General features: G+C 36.1%; 1 protein-coding gene across 3 annotated transcripts in view; it reads left to right on the top strand.

Moving 5' to 3' along the window:
• The window catches only part of LOC134745584 (LIM domain only protein 7), a 221,429-nt gene that overhangs the window by 25,555 nt on the left and 180,056 nt on the right, over nucleotides 1-15,818 (top strand). For all 3 annotated transcript variants that reach the window (XM_063679660.1, XM_063679675.1, XM_063679684.1), the window contains exon 2: nucleotides 13,172-13,206. The gene's annotated coding sequence lies outside the window, so the exon portion shown is untranslated. The remainder of the gene's footprint in view (nucleotides 1-13,171; nucleotides 13,207-15,818) is intronic.

The following is a 15,818-nucleotide window of genomic DNA, read 5'->3' as shown; positions in this document are numbered from 1 at the left end:
ACAACTAAGTTATGATGATACAGAGTCATTATTGTACCGCATAAATTATTAACTATACCTATACATAAATATATTGGCTGAACACATACGCAAATCCACACACGCGTGCACTCGCACACACACACACACACACATACACTCACACACACACACACACACACACACACTTTTATTAGGCTTTATTTTTTCAATTTAATTAGGCTAGAACATTAATTAATACCATAAATACCTAAACTATAAGTTAAAATTATAAGTAGTTTATAAATAACATCATCATCATGTATACCAACAATATTTCCTAAATAAAAAAGACTGTTATATTTATAGAAGAGCGGGGCATCCTGATACAGGTACATTCACCTAAAAGGAAGTCCCAACCACTGATGGCAATTTGTAGACTAAGCTTACAAGGAAATAAAACAATTTTCATTTTCATTTTTTCATTTCATCTTTTGCTGCATAATGTTCTATATTATGCTCATGTAGAATATATAACCACCAACATACAAATCCACGCGTACGAAGTCGCGGGCAACAGCTAGTATATTATATATATCGTTCTCTGAGTACCCAAAACACAAGCCTCCTTGGGCTTAAAGCGGGACTTAGTCAATTTGTGTAAGAATGTCCTATAATATTTATTTATAATTTGTAAACGTTTTGTGTAAAGTTCAACTACCCGTGCGAAACCGGGGCGGGTCGCTAGTGTTAAATAATACTTGGCCTTAAATACTAAAATTATTTCAAATGGTCTGCACGTAATGAAAACGAAATTAATCCAACTATGAAAAAAAAATTGTTATTAGTTATTACTGCTCGGTAACTGGAATAAAAAAGAAAAAAAAAGGGTTAGAACTTGCAATTTATAATTTTAAATATAGCAGAGGCTTCTAACAAGATTCTTTATTTTATTTATAACGCAAACTTATTAGATTTTCCCTCACAAGCGCTATATGTTTGCGAAAGATCGCGATATAGCACGAAAAACAAAACTATCCTTAGATTATCCTCTAATAAAGAGTATTCTTACACATTACGAGAGACGGATGTACTTAGTCCTAGCCTCGTTCTGCCCAATGTGATTTTTAAAGGACGTATTCCATTTTTCTGCAAGTTATGAATAAAAAGCCGGGATAGGTAGAGGTAACACTGAAAATTCTTTTTTTTTACCCACTTAAAACGTGTACCAAAGGAAAAAAAACTCAATTTTCCAAATAATTTGGTTTAAATTTCAATGGTTTAAACTGAGTATGGCGGGCAGGACGACGCTAGAGGGGAGTCAAAAGTCTAAACTCATAAAGCTGTGAGTGCTGTGACACACCGACAGTGTACACACTGCTGCTCAGTGTTCACCGGGAGGTACATACTTAGTGTCCGACCTTGCCTTGTTACCTTTCTGCTCGCTGTAACTCGATATAGTTACCATTATTGTACTGCGTAATGGCCGTGCTCGTGATATTTTAGAACATTTTTCCGTTTGTGGTTTTTGCGTAACACATTTCTACGATTTAACCAATATACAAATTCACAATCATTTCGGAACAGGTTCAACAGGTTTCTTAACGAAGTAAACAAAAAGTTTGTGTTAAACCGAATGACAAACAATATAAATAGGTAGCTCAGGAACGCCTATGATTACCAAGCTTGTTCACGGGTAATAAACAAATTCTATTCTATTCTACGGTAAACTAAAAACAACTGTCCCTTATACTGGTTCTGAAAATTAGATAATTTCTAAAGCGTAATTTCTGGTTGAAGATAATATTGTTGCAGATAGATACAAGCTTTTACATTATTTTCCCAAACATGTTTTTGAATACGACAAAGAATTTAACTCTTTACTTACACAAAACATGTTTTTATCAATTTCACTCTTACCCGAGTGCGGGTTCGATGTCCGGACATTAACGCTCAATTAGTTATTCGTCTGGGTCTGATTCTGCTACTTTGTTCCCCGGTTCCCGCTAATAATGCGTTTTAATTTATGTTTATTAGCATACAGACGGCCCGTGCATGCGAGTATGGTTCGTTAAGGATCAGCTTTGAAAATTGAAGATTTCAGGATCTTAAGGTTTACATTTTAAATTAATATTGCACAAATTCTAACAATGGACCACTAAGTACGTATAAAGTATACCGCAAACGGCTATTTAACATTTTCTTGACAGAATCGCTTACCCGTTATTATGAGTGTCTTGTCATGCGCATGACCATACAACTTTCGGTGTCTTGTCCTACGGCTATTAAGAACATGGAAATAAGATTTAAATTCCCGTGACAAAGGATCGAGTTGGGATGGTATTTTACAAGGACATTTTCAAAGCATGCATTGAGCATGCATAATGATGGATTGCGCGTTGCATTGCTAATGTGGCTGTGCTTTATGGTATGGGGTTTAATATTTCGTTTAGCAACAATGGAAAATTGCAATAAAAGAACACTGAAGATATGGTAAATTTGAATGCGATTATAATTATTTAAAATTAGCCAAGTAAAAGATAATGTATCGTACGAGCAAATCAAAAGATTGGCTCAGGAAAGAAAGGACATGATGATATAATTATTTTATGTAAATCTAACCACAAAACGAGACGATATAAAAAACAGCGTGGACGATTGACTCTAAATAGTATGTAGATGTACCTATGTATAAATACATTATATGGATTATCATATCACTGATATTTGCAATAACACGATGTGTTCCTCACTTTTTACACTAACCGAGTTGAATTCAATAAACAACTTTGAGACAAAGAATTTTCAGTGTCAACTGTGACTAGCCTGTTTTCTAACGACATTGAATGCAAATCGTTCATTGCGAGTTATTTCGAAATATTACTCATTCGTCTAGTTTTTCTTAGCCTTCGCATTCGATCACTGGTTTCCATTCACTCCACAGTTGGCAAGCTGACAAGCATATGCGCATTCTTTCCTGTGGGTTTACCTGTTTGTGCCTGAATAAAATCTAGATGGGATATCGGTCGATTATCATTCAAGTAGTGCAGGCCAGACTGATGTAAGTAATCGTAGCTAACCAAGGATGGCTAATGTAGGATAGGAGCCAATACTATGTTGAAGCGAGATTTATCACAAATGCTAGTTGAGAGTAATTTTGATTTTGTAAATCCTTTGAAGTCGCCTTATTAGTAGCCATTCTCAAGATGTTTTCTGTAGGGCGTTTCCAGACGCAGAGAACAGAAGAAATACGGGATGTGTCTAAAGAAATCCTGAAAGTTTGCACAGTCCATGTATAATTACAATTATTTAGTATAAATATAATACCGTTTTTTCTGGAAATGATTTTTGAACTGACTTGCTTGCCATGATCAACACAAAGAAAAAACATTCTTGTAACGATAATGTTTTTAAGAAAAGCTTATTAAGGAGAACCCGCATTTAACATAAATGCGGATTCTCTATATACCTAGTTAGGCTACCTATTGTGTTCATCGAAAATTATGAAAGGTGTATCAGTAACCTGCATTCCTACAAACAGTTAGGCGTGACACGAAGCAAATTGTCAATGCCCATTGTGCGCTGCGACGTGAACAAAATCTTGACCCATCTGGCCGCGACGCAAAATTATATTCATCAGCCTAACCATAGCCATAACTCAATAAAATAATATAATCAGAATCTTATCAATGAACTCGTTTAAATATAGTGTGCGATTTTTTTTGATAAAATGCTATTTTCTGCGCAAGAGCACCATGTTCAAACGAATAGGTTATAGGATACTTACACAGAAATCAGTATTTTGTTGATTATTGCAAAAAGTGAATATCATCATTCATTTTAGCTTTGTCCGCGTACTGAGTAAACGATCATATTAGGAAAATATTTTAGATAACAAGCCTTCAATTTCAGGTGGCTTGCTTGGATGTTCTGATAATATTGTTATTATGAATGACAGTTTTTGTCTGTTGGGGAAGTAGCACACGGTGTCTTTTTGCATCAATTCAGTAGCGATGCAGTCGCAAAAAGGCCGCGATACAGTCGCGATGCAGAATCGTGTTTACGTGTGCGAGGGACACCTAAACACGATTCTGCATCGCTAATTTGCTACAGTCGCGATATAGCCGCGATTCAGCATCTATCCAACCGCGATATAGTATCGATATAGGTAATGTCGTGATGTATCTCTCGGCACTCTAGGTCAGTATCTACATCTATACTCTTGCTTCTCATAGATGGCAGTTGAAAATAAAACAAGTAAGAAACAGATTGATAAACAAACACAAATGTTATAAATTCTCCAAGTGAGTAATTTTAATACATTTCAAGCTCAAGGTCGGAAAACACTAGGCAAATTGGCAAATGTCCCGGCCAAAACATAATATTTCTTGGTAATGTGGATTTACGTTTATTTTATATAGTTTTGGGTTACTAATGTATTTTTTTATAAAATAAAACTATGAAAACGGATTATATCGCGTATATTGAATTTATAATACATCCCGACGTTTCGAACCCTTTACAGCGTTCGTGGTCAACGGGTGACTGAGGAAAAATTACAAAGTGCAAAAATACCCACATACTAAAATAATGAACAATCATAGACTACAAACTTTAAGGCTGGTTGTACATGCAAAATCGGTTCATAAGGCTAGTTATACACTACAATTATTTTCAAGTAAAGATATATATATATATATATATATATATATATATATACGCGATAAAAAAAAAAAATATTTTTTTTTATAATTCAGATTGTTGTTGTTGCTGATTTTCACAATACCTAACTAAACGCAAGAAACAAGTCCGACCGAAGCAATGTATGTACAGTCATTTGACTATTTTTTGTATTTATAACTTTAATATTTTAGCAGACTTGTTTATAATCACTTAAGTAGATTAACTACTAAGGTATTCAACTTCTGCCAAACATCTAGACCACAAATGACCATTCAGTCTTGCTCTCTTGACCGTATTTAACCCAGTTTATTGTATTCGACAGAAACCTGATACCTTAACAGATTAACACCTTGATCGCCAAACTTAAACCACAAAATCAGCCGGTTAGAAAAATCTAAATTCTTTCAAGGACTAAATGGTAATCATTATGCCTCATAATATCTGTCATAAATCCTAAGACAATTATTGCAGTGCCCCTAGATAAACATAATTGTTTTGACTTTGCTTTTTCCAGTTACTTTAATCGAATAGAGCTTATTTTTACTTTTTATTATAACTTGGATATTAAACGCGATCTAGATTTTGTCGAACGAATCTGTGTCATAACACAGTATTAAATATGTATATATACTGTATTGTTCATAATTCATAAATCAAGCCAAACGGAAATTTAGCGTTGTTGTTACCAAAAAAACTGGTTCGAAACGATACCACGGTGATTTGTAGACTTTGTGGTTGCAAAAACACACTAATTTTGTTTTGGTACCGTACTCAAATTTTTGTAGGTAGGTATGTTATTTATAGATTTAAGTGTTAGGAGGTTACAAAGGTATATTAAGTAATGTAAACCTATCCCCAGCCTTCTACGCCATCAGCCATGTAGCGAACTTCCCGAAGAACTTCAGGCGATCGGAGCTCAGTTTCGTTGTTTCGGTGGCCAGCTACTATTGCTTGTTTTTGCTTGAATTTTGTATGCATGCACTTTTGGTAGTTAAAAGGCGGGGACTGTGTGAGCTAAGAATATATATTTCAATCAATTTATTTTTCTGTACGTTTTTACTGTTGTACGGACTCTACCGCCTCTCTCTCTCTTCTCGGTTGTAAAAACCTGTCACCTGATAGGACATTTAGCTGGTTTACCGTTCCGGTTTAGCGGTTTGCTATTGTGTGTTTTAATTTTTAATTAAGCTTGTACTTAATCTAAAGCATTACTATAACTGGCGGCTTCATTTCACGTATCCATTCTTCGTTGACTGTTAAATATATAAATTATAAATCACTGCCATTTATAAGTGACAAGTGTTTTTTGTCAACTAGACATTGTGCTTTCGTTATGGTAGTTAATATTAATCCTCTTTCTTAAATGTATAAAATTTGATTTAATTAAGTAGTTGCACCATTTTAATGATTCAAAATTAAAACGTGTGATAGAAAACGTTTTTTTTCTGCTAAATGGTCGAATGACCTACTTGTAGTTTTAACATCCCAAACCAACGTTACATAGGTAAATATATTGTTTTAAAAACTCATAAATTTCAAACATTATTACCAAATTAAAAGCAGGCGTGCAAAACAACTCATGTTATCCTCCTGTTTCAACAGTCTAGGTATAAAGATAAATAGGAACTAGGAAGAATACCTAATATTTAATAATACCTAAGTACACCTTTAAAATATATTCTGTCTGCTCTCAGAACGGGATCTCACTTTTCCTGAGGCATATTCTATCCCATGTGATAGGTGTCAAGGCTGCTCTTTTCGCTATGTGGGCAAAGCTGCACGCTTCACTAGTGTTATAACTGTCAGAGCTTGTGAGACACATGTATGTATTAGCTAATTATGTGGTATTTTCGACCAATCAGTTCTGGGGTCGAGAATTTCTCTCGGATGTGCCGCGGAGTGTGAAAGTCAACCGGTATCAATTGCGCCCGTGAACTTGCCAGCTAGATTTACAAGTTTAATCCGGGTTTAATGTAAAGAAACAATTGAAATTGGCGGTTAATTACGGACTGAAATGGACTCGTTACCTGCTTAGTTAACAACACAGTGTACAAAAATAAAAACACGGTTAAAAGAAGTTTCAAATTCATTTCAATACCTATCTTTTTTGTTACTTTTGAATGTTTGTCGAAAAAAATTTACACATTCCTTTCACTTGGTTTTTCACTTTCGTTTAGGAATTACCTTTCCAGTCCCATTTTTCCTGGTATGGAGATATTAGAATTTTTTCTAGTATTCGTACTGACGAATACTTACCTACAAAAAAAACCTCACACAGCATACATATAGTTATATTTTGTAAGTTGCTCACTGCCTCTAAAAGTATTTTGTGTTAGCATTATATTCCCATTATAAAAATGTTATGTACAAAAAAAATAAGCTGTCACCTTTTGCGCAGATATTATTACACGCCCCTGTAAGCATACTAATCGGGCTTTCAGTTAATTTCTCTTTATAGTTTCTCTAGTTTTTTGTCTTTCTAATGAAATATCGCAAAAACAGCTTCAGATACGTCAGTTCAATCTGCATCCACCGTTTTCAATTATGTTAAGCAACTTTTACGTAGCACTTTCTCTATCGATCGGCGTTGATAAATAAACAACAAGCTGTTCATATTTGTTGACGGGTGGCACCTCTAACAAGCCATATGAACAAATGGCTCATAGTCAAGGTGTCCGAATTTACATGTCGGGTTAACTGATACTTATATGCAAATTTATAAATGGTTATACTAATAGGGATTTCCAAACTGTGTGTCGCGGCGCCCTGTGCATGGCGGAGTTGCTTTAGGAGCGTCAGGAACCATGCTCACTTCGTCGACTCTGAAGTCTTGATTTAAACGCATGTGTTTTCGTTTACTTCAGTCTTAAAAATAAATTAGTACTTAATACTTTTAAATAAATGGAAAAGGACTACACATATATCGCTCTATAAAAATAAATAGGAGATAACAGAAATCTGCCTGAGCATACCCCCCCCTCCCCCCCACGCAGTGAATATAAGTCATATAAGTTTTGTTCCACATATCATAATTATTTCTTGCCTAACTAGGTATATATTTAGTCGTACGTTCCATTCCTTGGCACAAGCCAACTCTTATTGTACGAGTGGGTTTGGACTACTCCCACACTAGCCTAAAGCGGATTAGGAATACCTGGACTTTGACATTTCATTAGATTTTATTTTGTATGAATCATAATCAATCAAAACACTGTTTCCCGAGTAAAAAAATCGAATAAAAGTAATATAATATGATTTTAAATAGGCTGCAGAACCGTAACTGTCGTGTCCAATATGTCCATCGCTTTGTATGTATCGTCTCGTCCTCTTCGTTTTGAACAGGTTTTCTAACACTTTTTGCCATCTGTCTTCGAAGTAATTAATGTGACTTGATGTATAGCGTTGTTCTAATTAGTGAAGCAAATAGCCATCGCTGACTCCATTAGCGTTTCTGGTTGAATGTAAAAACATAATCACATTTGTAGTATTCGAGATAAATCGATGAAAGAGGACAAATTAAAGTTATCAGTTCAGGGTACCTATAAAAAGAGTGGTTGAATTAAACATGAGTAGGTATCGGCGGAAGGAAGTCGTAAAGCCAGATACAAATCCGCGCAAATTTACTATACTTGTACGTAATTTTGATTACATAAATTCAGAAATTAATTTATCTCTGTCATGTGCATCTTCCCCGATCATGTTTTTGTGTTGCGACTGAAACCCAATTAGGTTTCAACTATGCACACCACGAAGTACTGAAATGCTTGGTTTTTGCCTTTTTGCTTAAAAGGACATTGACTCGTAGTCGTAAATAACAGATATGGTATTTAGATCAGGTTCTTACTGACTGACATTTCGGTTACTGTCCATTTAGAAGGTTTATGTACGATTGTACATTTAGAGGCGAACATGCCCAACAGTAATTCGAATATGTATCCACATACGCCTAAAGTCGAAAACCATTTGCCATAAAGATTATAGGTAATAGGCAGAGTAATGGGCGCTTGCAAAAGTAATCGGCGATATGTAGAATATTAAATGTCAGACACATTAGCAAGGATCAGTCGCCGCGGTGATGACCTTTTCGAAGAAAATGCATATGTAAAAACCGGCCAAGTGCGAGTCGGACTCACGCTTGACTGCACAATTCTTATAGGTTTTCTTGTCATCTGTAGGTAAACTACATGTATTTTGTGTATTGTTTTTCAAAATTTTAGACCCAGTAGTTTCGGAGATAGAGGGGGAATGGTAATTTTTTGGCTATTTTTTAAATAACTTCTAAAGTATTTATTCTAAAATTACAAAAAATATATATTTGTGATTCTTAAAATGAGCCCTTTCATTTGATACAGTTTGAAAAACTTTATTTTTAAATTTTCTCATTTACCCCCCAAAAGTGGCCCCCATGTTTAAAATTCATTTGTTTACGTTACATGTCCGTCTTTGGGTCGCAAACTTACATATGTGTACCAAATTTCAATTTAATTGGTCCAGTAGTTTTGGAGAAAACAGGCTGTGACAGACGGACAGACAGACGCACGAGTGATCCTATAAGAGTTCCGTTTTTTTCCTTTTGAGGTACGGAACCCTAAAAAGGATGATATTTACAAATGTTTGTTAATTGGGGTACGGTGCTATAGAGTCCCGAGCCCCAAGTCACGTGTGACACGACATTTGTTAAAAATGACCAAATAAAAGATCTTGATGCGAAAAACAGTTTAGTGGGCAATTTGGTTTTTATAACTTGTTAGGTTCCTACTTTTATGATGTGACGGAAATGCCAGTGGAGACGGTTGGTTAAATATTACTTAGGCTAGATGCTCACTTGCTCAGCACCGTGTACCCACTTTAAGCATGAGCACTTAGGGTGATTTTGTATTAGGAGAAACAATATGCCTCTATCAGGTCAATCGTCAGTTTTCATCTATGGTTTAATTATAATGGGCGGCAGGTATTTAGAGTCGTAGCTTAGGTACTTACTTATTTTACTTTTCAAAACGTTGTAAGTAAGGGGAGGCTCAATAGATACAGATGCCGTAAGGAAAAGACGTCAGCATCCCGTTATCTCGAGCCTAGAGTCGCTATTAGTCTTCTTTGACCGAAACGCGTCTCCTCACGGTCAGGTCTGCGTAATGGTCTCGTGACCAGCCTGGTTCTAACAGTAACGCGTACAAGCAGTTAAAGTTAACTGAATTGAATTTATTTCACAGCAGGCGGCAGTGGGCGCAGTGACGGCGATTAGCGGATTATTGGCTATTGGTTTCATCCGGCCGATATATTGACTAAACAGACAAATAACGGGTGACGTTTCCTGTCCTGTGTGCCGATGTTAAGTATTCGCAACGCCGGAGCCGCGTTTTAGACCGTATTAGGCCCACTTGCACCATCCCACTAACCCAAGGTTAGGCGGTTAAACCGTTAACCTAGTGTCAAGTTGTCTGGTAACCATTTTAACTCCAGGTTTAACCGGTTAACCCCGGGTTAGTGGACTGATACTTTTACGGCTAGTAAGCCATTTCGAAATTCTTTCGAAATTAAGATAAATTTGTGTTTAAATATTTTTCATATCTCATGCTCTGAAAGTGGGTCATTGTTGCTCTAAAAAGGGCGCAGAAAGTGATACGTTTCTGCTCTAGTGCAGAAAATTGGTGTACTCCTCTGCGTCCCCGTACCACGAGCAACTGGGTGGAAACAAAATGGAAAAATTGTGTCTTTATTTACCCGCCTTGAACTATTGGTAATTAATTGTTTTGATTTTACTTATCCCGCATTTAATCTTTTATTTTACAAAAATGATGTAAGTAAATTGTTCTTGATTTTTTTTTGTTGAATTGTATTTACTCGATTACATAAGGCGGGAACCAAAACGAATACACCAAGAATATTTTTTTAAACCTTACACGGGCGTGAAAGAGCAAAGGCAGAATCTTATACAGCCACAGTTAAACGATTGTACGATATTAAATGGGTTTTTTAAGTTATTTAGCATAATGTCATGAAAATAAAATATAAGATAAAAATAGCTTATTTTATTCATTAAATTGTTATTAAATATTATTTTTTTAAATACTTTTATTATGTCGGCTGAATGAGTAATGCCATTGACTATTGGGAGTTTTAAAACGAAAAAAAATTAAAAGTGAGAGGCAATCCCGCGGATTTTCATACTATGTATAATTAACTAATAATTTTAAAATTACTGCAGTTTGTTAAAATATGTGTGTTTTCGTAAATATTACAATCTAAATGTTTTTCGCTAGGGGTTATCTTCACACATGTAAAGTCTCCGATTGCAAGTAAGTCCTAAAAAAAAAATCACGGCCGTAAGTCTATTAGGTACTTTAATTACTGATTTTGCAAAATTGCCTTGTTTGATTTCCTTGCATTCGATAAAAGTACTATTTAACTCTGGTGTAAGGCACAATTTCCGTCTCGGAATATTGGCGCTCTCACTGCGCTTGAGCGCCAAACTACCTCGACAGGAATAAGTGCCTTTCAACCCTTGGTTAACAATCTACTATTTACCTACTATGCAAATATTTAGTCAAAAAGCATTTTAAACATTAAAACATTGTAAAATAACCTACAACGTGCTCTTGTCCTCTGGTCCTGCCCATTTGTTTGAGGTTTTCCTAAAGGACTCAGGATATAATATGTAGAAAAGATCGGCAATTGGCAACAAATTTATGACTGTACAATGCTTGCAAAAGTCGACTGCATCCGGACGGGCGTCTGACGCTTGTTTTCTACAGTCGTGCAGTATTTTTTATATTTATAATAAGGTACTCATTGTACTCGCTCACACAGAGCTGGGCCCCGAAAACAGGCCTCGTGTCGCGCGATTTGTCACGCCGATTGACCCAGAGCGAGTGCGCGTGCTAAACGCTCTTATTGTTGTACTTTTTCTAATAACGGTCATGTTTGATCTGGACCAAATAGACCACTCACTTCTGATGACAATTTGGTGACAGGTAATAATAAGATTGTTTTTTGATGGACACTTCATACATACTCCTTTATATAGTCTCCATGGTTTTATAGTGCATGACGCGATACGAGTATTGCAGCTAAGCACTAGGAATAGTTTCGTTTTAATATTATAATTTACTTCTGGAAGGACCTGAAGTACAGCAGTATAATGCTGTACAGAGTAAAACACCGGTCAAAAAATCAAGTAAAGCAAAGCAAATATGTCTTGTCGAAAATATGCTTAATTTTATAGTGAAGGCATTAATCACTGTTTATGTTGGAACACTTGGAACAAGATAACTAGGGTATCAGCAAAAAAGCAGGCTAAATATTAAACCTTAGCAAAATGTATGCCTTAAAATGGCCTAATTCACTCGAACTTGACACCGCTGATAGTCGACAAAGTCGTGCTCTTACCTTTTTTCTCTCTGACAGACAAGCAATAAAATCCTGGTGTCCCACAAACAAGCGTCCCCAATGCGACGCTATTAAACTAATTAGATGAGCGACAGACGGCAAAAACGCGACTAGATGACTCACGATATACGCCACGACACGAGCGTCAGCCGGCGCTCGCGCGTTCACCTAATTCGATATGTGCATTTGACAGTGCAGCGTCAGCAATTGGTAACAAGTATTAGTGGTATCATCCCAAATTGCATAGCAAACTTACCTAAAGTGAAAACATACGAAGTAGCGAAAATCGTCCTTGCATTTGGATGGGGTGTCACGTAATAAAAGGGGTTTTGTTTTATTCTAGGACATCGAATTTTTGGGATTAAATTAGACCTTTTTACTATGTTATGTTTTCCGCTTTTTTTTTGGGTTAGGCAATGTAGGCTACAATATAAATAATAAAATAAAGGATAATGGCATCCATATAAATACCCGGCTTCGTACTTCGTTAGGGAGTTATTTTGAACGATTACTTAGTGACAATCGTTGCCTACCAAAAATAATAGCTGTTTCTTTAAAGTTATGTGTACTGCTGAGTAAATTTTACAGCCATATTTATAACTGTAGGGGCACTTCTTAGACGACCTTTATTAGACAACCATGCCTGTAAATATCGTTATCAATCAATGCTGACACAGATGCGTAATGACCGGTTTCTATTCAATGGAACGATATGTGTATGCCATGAAATATGGAAACTCAATAACTTAGCTACCTATATTACGTCTGGCGTCTCGAGTTTTTAGAAATTAGTGTTCTGTATATTTGTCTAACAGGTCCGTATTTTATCCATTTAAGTAACCGACCCGACCGGTTACCGGGACCGATATACCAACCTAGCCAGATCCTTTAGAAATGTTCATTACAGCAGCTCACCGATTAATGTAAGATTTCAAACTTGATCAGAGGTTACGGCCTTGCCCTCTTAATAGCTCAATGTCATTCATTCCAAACGATGACCGAACGAAACGAATGATTGAATGACCTGACCCGCTCCCGTTTTCTTTTGTATATTCGAGCATTCCATTGTTCGTTAGTGTATTTTAACGGTCATTTTAAATTTAGAAAGTGAATTTTGACGTTTAATGCGCGTTTTCTTTTACAGATGTCAGACGTTGGATGGTGATTTGTTAATAATCGGTAAGTTCGACTGTTTCTTATTTTAGGCTAAGGGCCAGTTGCACTTTTGTTTTTTCGAATTGAAAAATGCATTTACGCACCGTCTCCCCGACCGCGGGAAGGCCATTGATGGGGGGGTGTGTGGGACTCGCCGCTCCTGTCCCCTCTCAGCTGGCGAGAGGGTAGGGAGAACTTGGCCCTACCCACTAAACCCACTCCGGCGTTTCACCCTCTCTGCCGTTTGCGAGAGCGCCTTGGGATCGCTCCACCATGTACGGTGCCAGTTGCACTAACCACAATTAGCGGACTGATCAACATCACTCGGCAATGAACAATGAAAAATAGCGAACCCTTTAACGGTGACAGACGGTTTGGTGCAAGTGACGTGTAACCGACCCTAAATAGATAGGGGAGGGAGGCTGAGGTAAATTAAAACCGAAAATCAATTTAGCTAAAAAATACTTGGCGATATCTTCTATGTAATATTATGCATACAAGGGGTACAGTACTATGCAGCATAATTCTTTAGCGACACGACAACGCGACGATCACAGCGCCGCTCACAGCGCCGCTCGACTGACTGCCTCAGTGCCTGATTAAATAATTAATTAAATAGTGACAAACTGATTTCATAACGTTAGAGTAGAGCGACAGTCTTTGCTTAAGGTGACATTCGAATGTCAACTACAGCTGCACTACTGTTGTGACATTACTGCTGGTGCGTTGAAACCACCGCAGAAACTTTTAATTTCCTTGATAAAATGAGTGACGGATGTGGAGCTGAGAAGATCATAACCGTGGGAGTAATGCAGCGGCGAATTTCACTCATTTCGTCAAGGAAATTGACAGACACAGCGCCCGCGCCAAGGTCACAGCAGTAGTGTCGCAACAGTAATGCAGCTGCAGATGTCATCTGAACGTCACCTTTATGGTCGCCGTTGCAGTCGCTTTGTCGATTGTCCATATGTCACTATAGTTAAGACAATCTTACCTCCACAAGTTAGCGCAAAACGCACAGTGAAAATACCGAATCCGGTTATATTATATATACCTATACCTATACCTACGTTGTTTTAAATGTATGTCATATTAATCGTATATGTAATTAAAAAATAAATACATCACACAGAAGAGTGAGCGGCATTGCAGATATATGTGATGCTTCGTTTGTGATAATTTTGATATCCGAGAGATACTTATTATCGGAGATATTTGTGATAGGGTAAACCCACCAGTGAATGAACACCCCGCAGTGAATGAACAAATTCACGTTTTTTGTCTAAAATAAGAAATATAGCAATTTCTACCACTTGTCGTATTTATTTTTCTTATAAACAACTTTATTTCCTATGCAATGGCGACCTGTGATAAATTTATTTTCAATCAGTTTGAATGTGACTGGTGTTTGAAGTTTACGTGTTTCTGGTTTTGAAGTTTTGTATGGAAAAATTAGATCCCAGATAAGAACAGTGTACGTTTGGAGCAACATATGAAGTGCTTATTTAATGTTTACCTGTACAAAGTTTAGTTATTTGGATATACTAAGAGTTAAACCTGCTATAAATGCACACTTTGTCGGCGTATTATGCGATTAAGTCTTTATTTTTTAGAGTTCCATTACTGGCTTATCAAATGTTCTGAAACCAGCAGTAAATGAACGGTGTGTTCATTCACTGGTGTCGTCTAGATTTCATTTTTTTCTAAATTTATATGTAAACGAAATGGTATTGAGTTTGTTTTTTGTGATTCTGCGTAGAAAACGATTCTGATTCATTCAGCCAGTATTGGAACAAACCAAATTTCTATATTTTTCATAGTCCATTTACTAGATTTTTCATGCCTATGTATGAACAGTACAAAATTTGGTTTGTTCATTCATTGGGTTTCTACTAATTCTATGTATGAACAACGGAATGAAAAGTCGATTATTTTAAGCATTATCTGCTGAGCCTGACCTTTTTTCATCAAAATATGCACGTTGTTGCTTGTTTTAAATATTGATTCTCTTTTTCTTATTAATATGTAACAGATTTCTGTGTTATTGGTGAATAACCATGATTTTATTACATTTTTATATATTTAATATCAAATAGATGGAATAAAAAGATATGAACGCTTTCGCTATACCTACTAGAATAGAGCTGGAAACGTGTTTTGTGTTAAAAATGTCTTTTTAATGCTGATTAAAAAGTTCGAAATTATGTTCATTCACTGGATTTTGCGGTGTTCATTCACTAGTTTTCATGTTCATTCATTAGGTTTTTGGGTACTTTTTGATAAATAATGTTATAACTCAAAACCTATGAAAGTAATAAAAAATCGCAGCTTTCTTAATTATTAAATGAGGATTGATTAAATTGCAATTAATTATTCAAATTATTAATGAATGCTGATAAATTATTTTTCAAACTTGGATAATTGCTTAAGTGTTCATTCACTGGTGGTCTTACCCTACCGTAAATTGTCCGTAAAATTATTATTGGGGTAGCTAAGTACATACCGTCTTAAAGAAGACCATTACTGCTATCATGATGTAATGCTTAAATGAGGTTGTGATATAGTTTTCATGCATAAAACTGTTGGAGCACAATTACCCAGTGGGGAGCAAAGTATACACATTGTACGGTATATCT

The sequence above is a fragment of the Cydia strobilella genome, chromosome 1 (genome assembly GCF_947568885.1).
Source record: "Cydia strobilella chromosome 1, ilCydStro3.1, whole genome shotgun sequence".
NCBI classification, from domain to species: Eukaryota; Metazoa; Arthropoda; class Insecta; order Lepidoptera; family Tortricidae; genus Cydia; species Cydia strobilella.
This window is presented reverse-complemented; position numbering and strand designations above follow the sequence as displayed.